Raw genomic sequence first — 11,300 nt, forward strand, 5'->3', positions numbered from 1 at the left:
CGAAGAGTTACTATAGATAGCTTGTAGATAGCGGCACGAGGAAACTGAAAATTATTTTTCTAAACAAATTCTTCCGCTGTCTGATGCAAACACAAGCTATTACATCCCCTGCCCTGCGGTAGTGAGTACGCTGCATTGAGCATCATTGCTTGATATCGACCACAGCAGGAGAAACACGACCACTTGATGAGCGAAGTGCGCTTTTATAACGATAGCAATGCTGGTAGTAATTATTACGAACGTATTTTCACGGTTCAACTCCACCACAAAGGACTCACATGGCAGTGACGTCGTGTGTCGCGGACGCACCTCCTCATCACATCCACAACGGCTCCGACTTCACATCGCCGCCGCGCACAACTCACGGACTACTTTCACGCAATGATGCGGCTGACGCAGGACCAGTGGCTGCGGCGTTCAGTGGCGGTTTCCCAACAAAGACTGGTTTCCGACAGCTTAGGAGTCGTCACAGGGCCATTGTGGGTGCTTCGGACGAAGACGCTGCTGTACGTGTATCTTACGAGAGAGCGAAGTTTCGGCTCACGACAAGCGCACGCCACTCCCCGCCATCACCCGTTGCTCCAAGTGTTCTCCCCATCGGGTTTTCTGTCCGTTCTCTCTACAGGCGCCCTGTCGCGTGTGTTCCTTGCCCTGGCGTGTAGGTCGTTCCTTCTCCACCAACACACCCTCACCCTCTTCCGATGGATTCTTTCCTCCTCTCTCATTGTCTCTGGCGCAGGACGAGTGTCTCGGCCCGAAAGTTTGCTCATCGTTACTTTACCTGTTCAGTTCCGAGGCGAACCTCATCGATCCTGAGTACCTGGCATGAATCAATTCATAAAAGGGGTTATCTTTTGATTGTGCGAATCAGGTCAGTGGACGAAGTAGCAGCCTCTATAACCGCCGGATCTGCACGACACCGGCGCCTCTGCCACCCGCGGTTAAGAGCGACGCAAATAGAGCTCCCGACGCCTCTGCCTGGCTCTCCTCTCCTTCCATTACCGCCTCGCACGAAACGAATTAAAGCATAAAAACAATAAGCAGCACGACCTCGGCCCCCATAACTTGGCCTCAGCGCCCCTTTCCGTACGAGAGAGGAAGTAGTCCCTTGCACGCTCATTCTCCGCGCCTCGTGTGAGAGACATCTCGCGGTTTCTCGTTGTTTACTTGTTCGCACAAAGGAACTCGTCACGTGACCGCGCGCTCTCTATCACTCCCTCTCCCCCACTTTTTTTAAAGCGAAGCTGTTTGTGGCGTGGTTCCGTCCAACAGCTGCGCCTGTCGACAGAGCCGTGTATACTTCTAGATTAGCAATTTTGGTCTCCAGAGCTACAGTGTAAAATGCTATGTAGCTCTCAGTCTAACGTAGGCATCTTGAAAAAATTCATACTGTAATTGGCCCATAAGACCGCTCGATAACTTCGCCGAGTTTTTTTTAGTTTTCATAATCGGTTAGTACTCACTGAACATGACAGCCTACCCGTCTGCTATCAGTACATGGTCATTTGCGGAGGGAGTACGATTACAGAAAACGGTTGTAATTACTTTAACCAAACCTCCCCAGAACAAATTATACGAGGATTACTCTGGAATTAATTCTAAGGACGTTATCCGTGTGTGTTTTTATTCTATCAATATAGTAAGTCACCATACATTACTCGTAGTAGTCGTATATCAATACTTGGCTTTCCATCACAGCAGGCAAGGCTCTAACTTTTTTCTTTCAGTAAATAACAGAAAATAACAAAATATATAACCACGCCGTTTTAACACTTCATTTTGGCTTCTACTCGATAACTTAAAAGTGATTCGGAACTGCTACACACCCTCTAACGTTTTCTGGATTTGGAAAACCTGTATATTTGCATCACTATGCTGTTTAGTCTCTCTTTTTTTTTTATTATCAAGTGAGCAGTATCCCCAGTGGTGTTTATTTTGGATGCATTATCCAACACAGACGTTCTACAAACGGCGCGAGCAAAGCAGATAGCCCTCTCCAACGTTGTCTCAATTAGGATTTCTACCCGCTACTCGGCGACGGAAGCCCTCGTTTCGTCGGGCACGTTATCGCGCCTCATTTATACGGCCGTCCCGCGCTGTAACGGAATGTTTCCACCGAACCTCGGCCCGCCCACAGTTCCCCACACATCGCAGGCTTCCTCGAGGGTCTCGCGAATAGGCGAAACCGTCTCGCGTGATAAGAACCCCCGATCGTAATGTGTATTCTTCGGTTCCGTGTGATCGCGTATACAACCGGTTTCATCTCCTCTCTTTTTTTCGTTTGCTACCTTCCCACCCGATTGGCGTCGAGGGGAAGGAGGGTCCCTCTTGACCTGACTTCTGTCGGCTTGTTTACATTCTTCGATCGGCCCGCGCCTGCAGTCAAGTTCAGGGTGACGGGCGTAGGGAAGTGTTGACGCCCGTACGCTGTTGTACAACGCCATGCTATCCGACGAGAAAACCAGGCTGAACTCCTCCAAATATGGGTCATATTTCACAAGTGGCGACACGCGCGCGATATGATGTGGAACGCTAATGTAATATAGATGGCCCTAATTCGTGGAGCAGGTATGCACTCCAACCACAAGCCAAACAAAGAATTGTTATTCAGATACGTACCTTTTGTTATTACTTCCTTTATTTTTCGGACGTAAACGTGCGTTTGTAAATCAATCATTAAAAAGTTAATATCAAAATTTATTGCAGATAATGGCTCAATACTTTACAATAAAGATTGGATCTGTGGTTTTACATGCTGGACATGCTTATTGTGCGAAGGGTAACGCAGGCGTTGGAAGTTGGGCACGCAGTGCTTTTTATTTTAGCGCTGCCACGAAAGTACGAAGTCTTATTGAGCATGCGACATTCGATGGGATTAGCTCAAAGCAGCAGAACCTGTGTACCATCATTCCGCGTAGGGAGGTTTTATATACCAGCCACTCCTCAAAGTAGGGACGTTGGCACTTTAAACATTCCATGTCACACCTACAGTGTTCTACAGTGTTCTATTCTAGTACAATGTAGTCACATCCTGTCGGTCTTCAAGGCGTGGTATTTCGAAGTCTTGCTCCCCTGAGTCTGCTGTAATGCATGGCTGACGCACCCAGCAACAACCTTCGATCCCGAATCTCCGTTTGCATGTATTCCTTTCCGCAAAACAAAACTTCAAAGGCGTCTTCAGGAGTTGGTTGAAAAGCTGTAGATATCGAAGTAGGTTAGGCCGTAGAATGACGATAGCTACAGACTATAAATACCGAAGTATGGAAAGCTGGGAAGTTAGTCTACCTTCTCTCCCCTATCATCATTCTTACAAACGTATCTTCCTTCTAAAATGCCACAGGTTTCTGCGCATTGAAGAATCACTCGCTACTCAGAGATTCGATCGAATATGTGGTTACCCCGCTGCCCAAAACCAAACTTAACCGAAGCCGCATAGCAGGTCACCTCGCCGGCGGTGGCAGGCCACAATTTGCAATGCCGGAAGTAGCAAACATTTGGTTTCCGGTTAGTGCGCTACGTCAGCCGACTGTTCAGCCATGATTGGTTAACTGGTTTGCGATGGCATCGGAACAAGAGTGATCGGCCGCGACTTCGCTTTGCGACGGCGTAAACATCGTGCGACGTCTGCGATTCGCAAAATTGCCGGTTACGCGTAAGTCCTGTATCCGTGCGACGGTAGCAAAGCTACGGAGCGGCATCAGCCAATGTGGAAAATGGCCGCAGAAAAATCAGCCAATATAGTATGAGGACGACGCGCCGATGTAGCGTGTTCCGCCGCGGCCTCCACGCTCAAATCGTCTGCTCCCATGAAAGCGAAGCAGACGACGCTCCACTCGAAACTACTTTCTTTCGCGCATTGTTGTCTACGCGTCTGTCTGTGCACTTCGCAGCTTCATCTATATAGGCGGAACGACGCTGGATTGGATTGGATTGAATTTTTTTACCTTTGTTTCGTTTACTCTCCAGAGCGCGCAACAGCCCGTTTGTGCGCAACGCCGGCGCCAGAAGCCACGCATCGCGTGACGGGTGGCACTCAGCCGCTCCGTTGCGTAAGCGTCACACTCAGCCGTGGAGCGACCGGACGCCGGTCAGAGCTGAAAGTGGCGTCGCTCAGCCGAGGAAGAGTGGAGAGAGGGTGGTCAAGATCACTTCCGCGTGTGTGATTGAGGAATCTATCTTTCGCACGGTGCTCGGCGGACGAATACACTCGAAGCCAACTCGACCGTCTGCCGAAGAAGAGGTGTGAAAACGTTAGCGCCTGCGAGCAAGGACCGGTTCAGTCGATGCTGCCGTTCTAAACTCACTTTTTTTTTTCTCTCTCGTTCTTTTTAACAGCGGAGAACAACTTGCAGTAAAAAGGGTAGGAAGAGACCGGGGTTTTCGAAGAGGAAGCGGTAGGTATATGCGAGTAGCGTGAGGGGGTGCTTGTCTCGTAATGACTGTAATAAAGCGCCCGGCGTAACAATAACGCGCGGCGAATACTGGTCTACCGCTTTTTAATTTTATGTTCCAGTCGTGCAACAGCGGCCGCGCACGAGAGGCAGAAAGAAGCGTGGGGGGCTAACGGCCCCCGGTTGCCTTGACCCTGCTTCGCGTCACGACGCATTCCCTCCAGCTATTTTTCTCGTCGCCCTCTTTTCTACCGCGGCAAATTTGAACGGAGTCAGTGGTGCGCGGAACGAACGGCAACGACGCTCCTCGCTTCCGTCGCTCCTCTTTCATTGCCAAGTTCAAGCGCGCGCGTGCCGACAAAACGTCTCCGGCGGCCTTCCGGTGGCCTCCTAGCACAGCCGGTCGGATACTAAAGCAACCGCTACGTTGTACCACTTGCTTGTTTCGTTTGTAACGTCGTCGTTCGCCGGCGTCTTCTTTTTCCCGCGCTCAGCGTCGTCGTGACGCCCGAGACAGGTGCGGACAGCGGCGCCCTTCTTGTATAGAGGACGTGGTTTCCTGCCTCTGTGCGCTTGCTTGCTTCCGATGTGCCGCATGCTGCGGAGGTCGTGTGACCCGGCAGTCGTCAAAGCTGCGCACGCGCAAGCCCCCCGGATCTATCGAGATGGCGAACGCAGAACACGGTCGACCCCTGTGGACTTCCGCGTCGAGGACACGACGAGTCATCAGCGCTTCTTCTAATGAAGAAGCGAGGAAGCGGGTCTCGCGAAGCTGTCATTCGGTCACTTTTTCTTGTCTGTTGAGGGTCGGTCAGGTAACGCTCCGCCACCCGCCGTCGTGCCTCCTCTTGCTTTTGCCATTGTATATGCTCTAGTCATTCGCTCGAACGTGCATTGGCTCGCAAGCACTTAACATCATAACCATCATCATCGTCTAGGCTGTCACTTCACAACTCACATTGGATTTTTCAAGGATCGTGTAATTATACTCGTAGCGGGGGCCCGCACTGCCAAGTTGTAGTCACATGTGCCGGCTACCTCCCCCCTCTAATATATTTCTTTTCTGGCGCTTAGGTGTGTCAGCCTTGCTGTGAACACAGAAGTGGCTATAATAGAGCGTGATGCGCGATACTGCGTCGATTGCTCGCCCCTATAACATCAGCAACCTAAGGTGATGATGGAAGTTAAATTGTTGTATTATCTGGCTTTCTCTGATTGAACCTGTAAAAATGTGTGGCTTTTATAAAAGTAGAAAAAAAGACAAGAAAAGACAAACAAAAAAAGGGAAGGCATATCGATGGGTTTCGCACATAAAAGTTTCTTAACAGCTGCCTTTAATACGAGACTGGGATATCATTACGCCAGTGAATTAGGGCCGGCATATATTTTAGCGTACGTTTATCGCAAGATCGTGTGTGGTTCCGCGCATACTAAGCCGTTAGGAGGAACACTTAATTTTCTGTCGTTCCTATTTTTTATTTATGCAGAGTACCTTAGAGTATAATCCGGCTGCAGGTGTGATGATAACTTTAGCGGAGGTAAACCGCGTCTGTTGTTCCTCCACGAGCACGTAACTTAACCGTTTAATTAACTCTATAACGGTAATATAGCGTCAGACTGCTAGGTGTTAGCAGTCTGACTTCTTAGCAGTCTGAGGTGTTAGCAGTATGAGAATTGACTTTTTTGTATTTGAGACTGCGGTTAAACCCACCGTGGTGTCGCGGGAGTCACTTGAAAAATCGCGATTGTTGACTGAATTAGCTCGGATATTTCCCGAGTGCATTCATCTCCTTCACTAATTATAGATATCGTGTGTCCCATGACTCTCCTCAGGCGTGGGAAAAAACGCCTTCTGTGCGGGGATGCCCGCACAGCATATATACGTGTTCGGAAAGCACTTTGTTATTAAAGGGCAACGCCTTTCTTAATGACCCAATTAGGCCGTCACTTCTGTCGTGGCTTGAAGACGCTAAAAGGGAGAAATAAATTCCCCTTTTGCCAAAACCGGCAGCGCGAGCTCGTCGGTGTCAGTATATCGGATCGATAAATCTGTAAATGGGGCGCGTGCGGACGCTGAAACAGCTAGGCCTTTCCGCGATTTTGTTTTTGAGTTACCCGAGAATGCCTTCCGGGGATCGTCTCCAAAGCCGCTCCCTGGCACTCGGCCAGATTTCTTGGGCATTTCTGTTTTTGTATCCACTTTGAAACTTTGTTACAAAGTGTCCTCCTTGGGGACTTCCTTCTAAAGGCTGACGTGAGGTCGTTGTGCATGAGTAATGCAAAAAACAATTAGAAAAAAAGGGATCGCAATACATAAGATGGTTTGATGACCTTCAGTTATGGGACTTCCCGCGGTCTCAGGTTTGGAACCTGCGGAAATAACTCTAGAAATATACTTAGAAGATACCTAGAAGATACCTGCTACTTTTCTGGAGAGGATGTCAATACAGTAAAATAGACAATTTTTTTGTGTATGTCTGTTGTATGTATAAATGCCTTCAGTCTTTGAGATAAATTCCGCTGATAGTAGCGCCTGTCCCGTCTCGACACCATCCATGCTTTAATTACGCTAAGCCTTTTTTTCAGTACGGACCAACTCGTCCAACAACGCGCTTCATTGTTTTACCAGAATACGGCATTTTGAACAGCGTACGAAGTTTCAACTCACCGACGTGCTTACGACGATACCTTTTGAGCCTACACTTCTGTTGCCTGAAGCTCCAGTGAGTACGTCTGCCTTCTGACACCGCAAGTCCACAAAAATATTCCCTTCTTAGCATTCAGCAGTCATTCTAATTACCCATGGAAGCGCGAACGTAATCTTTGCAAATGTGCGGCAAGGACAATGCGCATTTCGGTTACCCCAGGCGCCCCGGCGTCATGCCGCTCATGAAAAGTTTTACATAATCGCAGCCGAAGACCATGTTTAACGCTCATTAGCTTCATCCGCAAATTCGAGCCTTTTCGCCTAGAGGCCTAAAAGGGACGATAACAACAACATTACCGGTGACGCGTTCACACCTGACTAAGCGCACTAATTTTTACCGCGCACCAAGGACCACCGGAAGCAGACCTGCGTTTATCGCGTATCTCTACGCTAGAAGCGTACGCGCGTTTGTACGTTCATGCGCACAGCACTAACGGAGGTAATCGTATGACGAACCGCACTTACGCGGCGGCAATACGAAACGTCTTGACCGTGACTAATCACGGTCAGAGGGACCGATACGGATAGCCTGCCTTTCAGCTTCGTTTAAAGCGGCGTGTGTAAGCGTATTCGGTATCCTTGCCAAGGGCTGAGTGTGCAGATACATACACGAACGCGAGTCGCTCAGACACCGCGTCATTGCCCCGAGGAAACGAACGCGCGGAATTATAATGAGAGCAACGGGATACCAGCGAGCGGCAGTAACGTCGCCGTCGACGGAGACGTGTGTCTCGCGAGCGCGTAGTACGACGCGACCGCAATTGCGAGCTTCGCCTGAATGGAGCCGAGTCACCACGCTACCGTTCCGCTTCACCGAGTCACCACGTGCGCCACACGGCGCAACGAATACGCGCACTGTGTGTATATATATACCACGTTTGTCGGGTCTGCCCGTTTAGCCTTTTAATTTAGACGCAAGCGTAGCATTTGCCTATTCACCGTTTCTTTCCATTGCTTGTTTATCGCTGCCACCTTTTAGCAGTGGCGCTACGTAGTCTCTAGCCGATATTCTGACCGCCTTATCTTAAGCAGCCGACTCCATAACATTTCGCGGAGCATGCGTGCTTGTTTACCGCGCTCTGCTTATGCTGCGCATGCGCAACTACGAACTAAGGAAAATGAGAGCGTTCCTCCTCCTCGTGTGTGCAACGGACTACAAGCAAGAAAATTTGCTGGGGTCGAGGCTAAACGAAAAAAAAAAAAAGGTTTATACTAGCCTTCATGCCAAAGCTGTGTCGTTCAACTACGAATACAATTTCTTTATCTGTCTTTTAAGGGATAGATATGCAGTAAGTCGTCGTTATAACCAAATCGCGTTGTTCGAAACCGCGTTATTCGAAGTGTTTGGTGGCTCCCACTGCAGTGCATTAAAGACCAATTATCTCCGCTTTCAACGAAGTTTTGTTTATAACGAAGCCCATTTCTGTCCCGAGACTGCACATCCAGGCGTTTAGCTGTCCTTAAAAATGGTAAGAGGGCGAAATTATAAATCTAATCTACGAAAATGCGTCCCAATGAAATGAAAATCAACCAGTTTAAAGAATCCCAAACACCAGCGAGAAAACAGGTAAATACTGTCCGTCCGTATACGAACGTTAACTTATTTGCACCTCCTTTTCGGGGCGAAGCCCTTAGGGGCTGGGGCTGTTGGCGTCTCCTGTCGTGGTCGTCGTAACCGTCGTTCATTTTATGTAGTCACGGTACTAAACACCGGAAAAGTCGTTTACGCCTCGCTCTAGAACGAAACGCGTACTAAAAACATACCGGGACAGTCGTTTACGCCTCGCGCTCTAGCGCTTCGTAACGCGCATAAAAAAACACCGGTATACTCGCTTACGCCTCGTGCTAGACAGCTTCGTGCTTCAAAGACAAGAGACTTTTACAGCAAAGCTGTATACCTGTACCCCCCAACGGTTTCATCTCCGTTGGCAAAAACACCGAGGCGGCAAGAATACATTTATACACTGCATGCTTCGCCCCTCCCCAGGTTTCGCGCTAGTGGAGGTGGCCCGGGATTTCTCATTCCTTAAAACTTCACCTGAGCTGGGCATGGTCGGGGCTGTTTCCCGCATGCGTATAGTTGTGCCAGCCTGCCAACTGGACATGTTGTAGCTCTGCTTTCTCGGCCAAGAAATGAAATTGCTGCTCCGGGATACGGTGTCTGTAAACTAGTTGTGATCTTCGGCCATATCGAACTTCTCACCCACACAAAAGTAATGGATAGCATCCGCAAGACACCGATCTCTTCCCACTCACAGTCCTCCCACAACACTGATGCCCGTCCAAACCCATGTCATCAATTTCACAGGAGAGGTGTGAGCTGTACATCAAGTCTACGCCAATTTATTTGTCATAATACTAGTCATTAAGGCTTGTCTTTGCCGAATACACCCCGCAGGAAGTACACTTAGGCTGCGATTAAAGTAGCAAAGTAAAGTTACCAGTGAGCGAAACTATTACCGCGTTTAGCTGGTGAATATGTTGGTAAATTCAGGTAGTAATATTTATTATTAATGGTAATTTAACTCTAAGGAAGCACAGGTACGCTGAATGTTTACATATTTTCCCGTGCATTACTCTTACTACATGCACGCCCAAAGAGACGCCTTTTTGTCAACTTCTTCTCGGTTTAGCAGCGTTCGCAAGGCTCAGTGCAGAAGCAACAAAAAGCAATATTTAGCCCACAGATTTCCGAATTTGGGCTCCACGACAACTGCGCCTTCATGTCAGCGAGGTTTTAGGATTACATAAAACGACACAAGGGATTTTCAAGTGTGCGCTAACCGAGCCCACAACCCCAGAACGTATACTAATTTAGAAACTTGCCCCAAATGATCTCTGAGCAATCCACTGCCGTGCTGATTACGGCCCAGGTCATGGCTTCACTGCTGGAGTAATATTCGCATATTCGTAGCCTTACAGCATAGGGGCTGGGATGACCTCGAGACATTCTGGTGCGGGATGATTTTACAGTTAACGCGTCCAAATCATTGCGAAGGATGATAACATAAACATGACTGTGCGGCAACGTTTCACCAATCTTCAGGTCATTTTGAGACCCGCCGCGGTGGCTCAGTGGCTAAGGCGTTGCGCTGCTGAGCACGAGGTCGCGGGTTCGATTCCCGGCCGCGGCGGCCGCTTTTCTGATGGAGGCGAAAAGCAAATGCCCGTGTGTACGACATTTCGGCACACGTTAAAGATCCCCAGGTGGTCAAAATTAATCCGGAGCCCTCCACTACGGCGCGCCTCATCGCCTGCGTTGCGTCGGCACGTTAGACCCTACAATCAATCAAATCAATGAGGTCATTTTGAGTACCTCAACTCATTCGCAAAAAAAAGGGGGGAAGGCGAGGGGGGCAAACCGGTGATGCGCAAGAAGGACTTACCTTGTTTAAATTAGGGAACCAAATCTTGACACCGACGAACGAAGCCTTCTCCAGGGGTTGGCAGGTGTCCAAAGATGAAAACACACCGGCTTTCTTGTCACAAAAGCGCCGAAGCCGACCTCTACCGTCAATCAGGACCGTTACTACAATACACCGATCGCAGGGCCGCTCTCCGAAGTTATCGACTGCCGCTATAAGGCTCCCTCGCCCCCACAGTCTCGCTCCGCCGACGGAATTCAAACAGCGACCTCGAAGCAATCACCGACGTTGCGTTGTTGTCTCCCGCCTGATTCAGCTTGGACGACGGTGGTCGGAACAGTTGTCTGCATTTTGCCACTACTGCGCGCGGCTCTTTTATGCGGCCGCCTCTCCCGCGTCCGGAGAAGCGATGCTTCACCCTTCCGCACTCTCCCCCTCTCTCTCCTTCTCTCCTGCTCATCGCTCTTCTTTCCACGAGAGAAGTCTGGGAGGTAGGGAGAGAGATATGAGAGGAGAGGGTAGCGGCAGAGCACCGGAGCATAGCCGAAACCGTAGCAGGACACCATCGAAAGAGAAAACGGTGGAGGTAGGGAGGGTGGATTTCGTCCTCCTCGACAGGATGAGAGAAAGAGTAGGGACCTGCGTGTGTGTGTGAACCCGGCTTCTTTCGGGCGAAAGCCGGGGAAACCTTTCTCCGGTGGGTAAGAGCGGGGCCCTTACATAACAGCAATTTCCCTCTCGGCAGGTCCAGCCCAGCTCGCGGTTTGTGCGTACGCGAGTGATACGTGTCTGTCTGTGTGTATGTGCACACACGCGTGCGAAGTTGGTGCTATTCCT

The 11,300-nt window shown here is 49.6% G+C and overlaps 1 protein-coding gene across 1 annotated transcript in view; it reads right to left on the bottom strand.

Moving 5' to 3' along the window:
• Positions 1–10,832, bottom strand: part of LOC144150121 (uncharacterized) — a 36,393-nt gene extending 25,561 nt beyond the window's left edge. The window contains exon 1 of the mRNA XM_077681947.1: positions 10,485–10,832. The gene's annotated coding sequence lies outside the window, so the exon portion shown is untranslated. The remainder of the gene's footprint in view (positions 1–10,484) is intronic.
• Between the last annotated feature and the right edge of the window lie 468 nt (positions 10,833–11,300).

The sequence above is a fragment of the Haemaphysalis longicornis genome, unplaced genomic scaffold (assembly GCF_048455015.1).
Source record: "Haemaphysalis longicornis isolate Haplotype H1 unplaced genomic scaffold, Haemaphysalis longicornis Haplotype H1 scaffold_8, whole genome shotgun sequence".
NCBI classification, from domain to species: Eukaryota; Metazoa; Arthropoda; class Arachnida; order Ixodida; family Ixodidae; genus Haemaphysalis; species Haemaphysalis longicornis.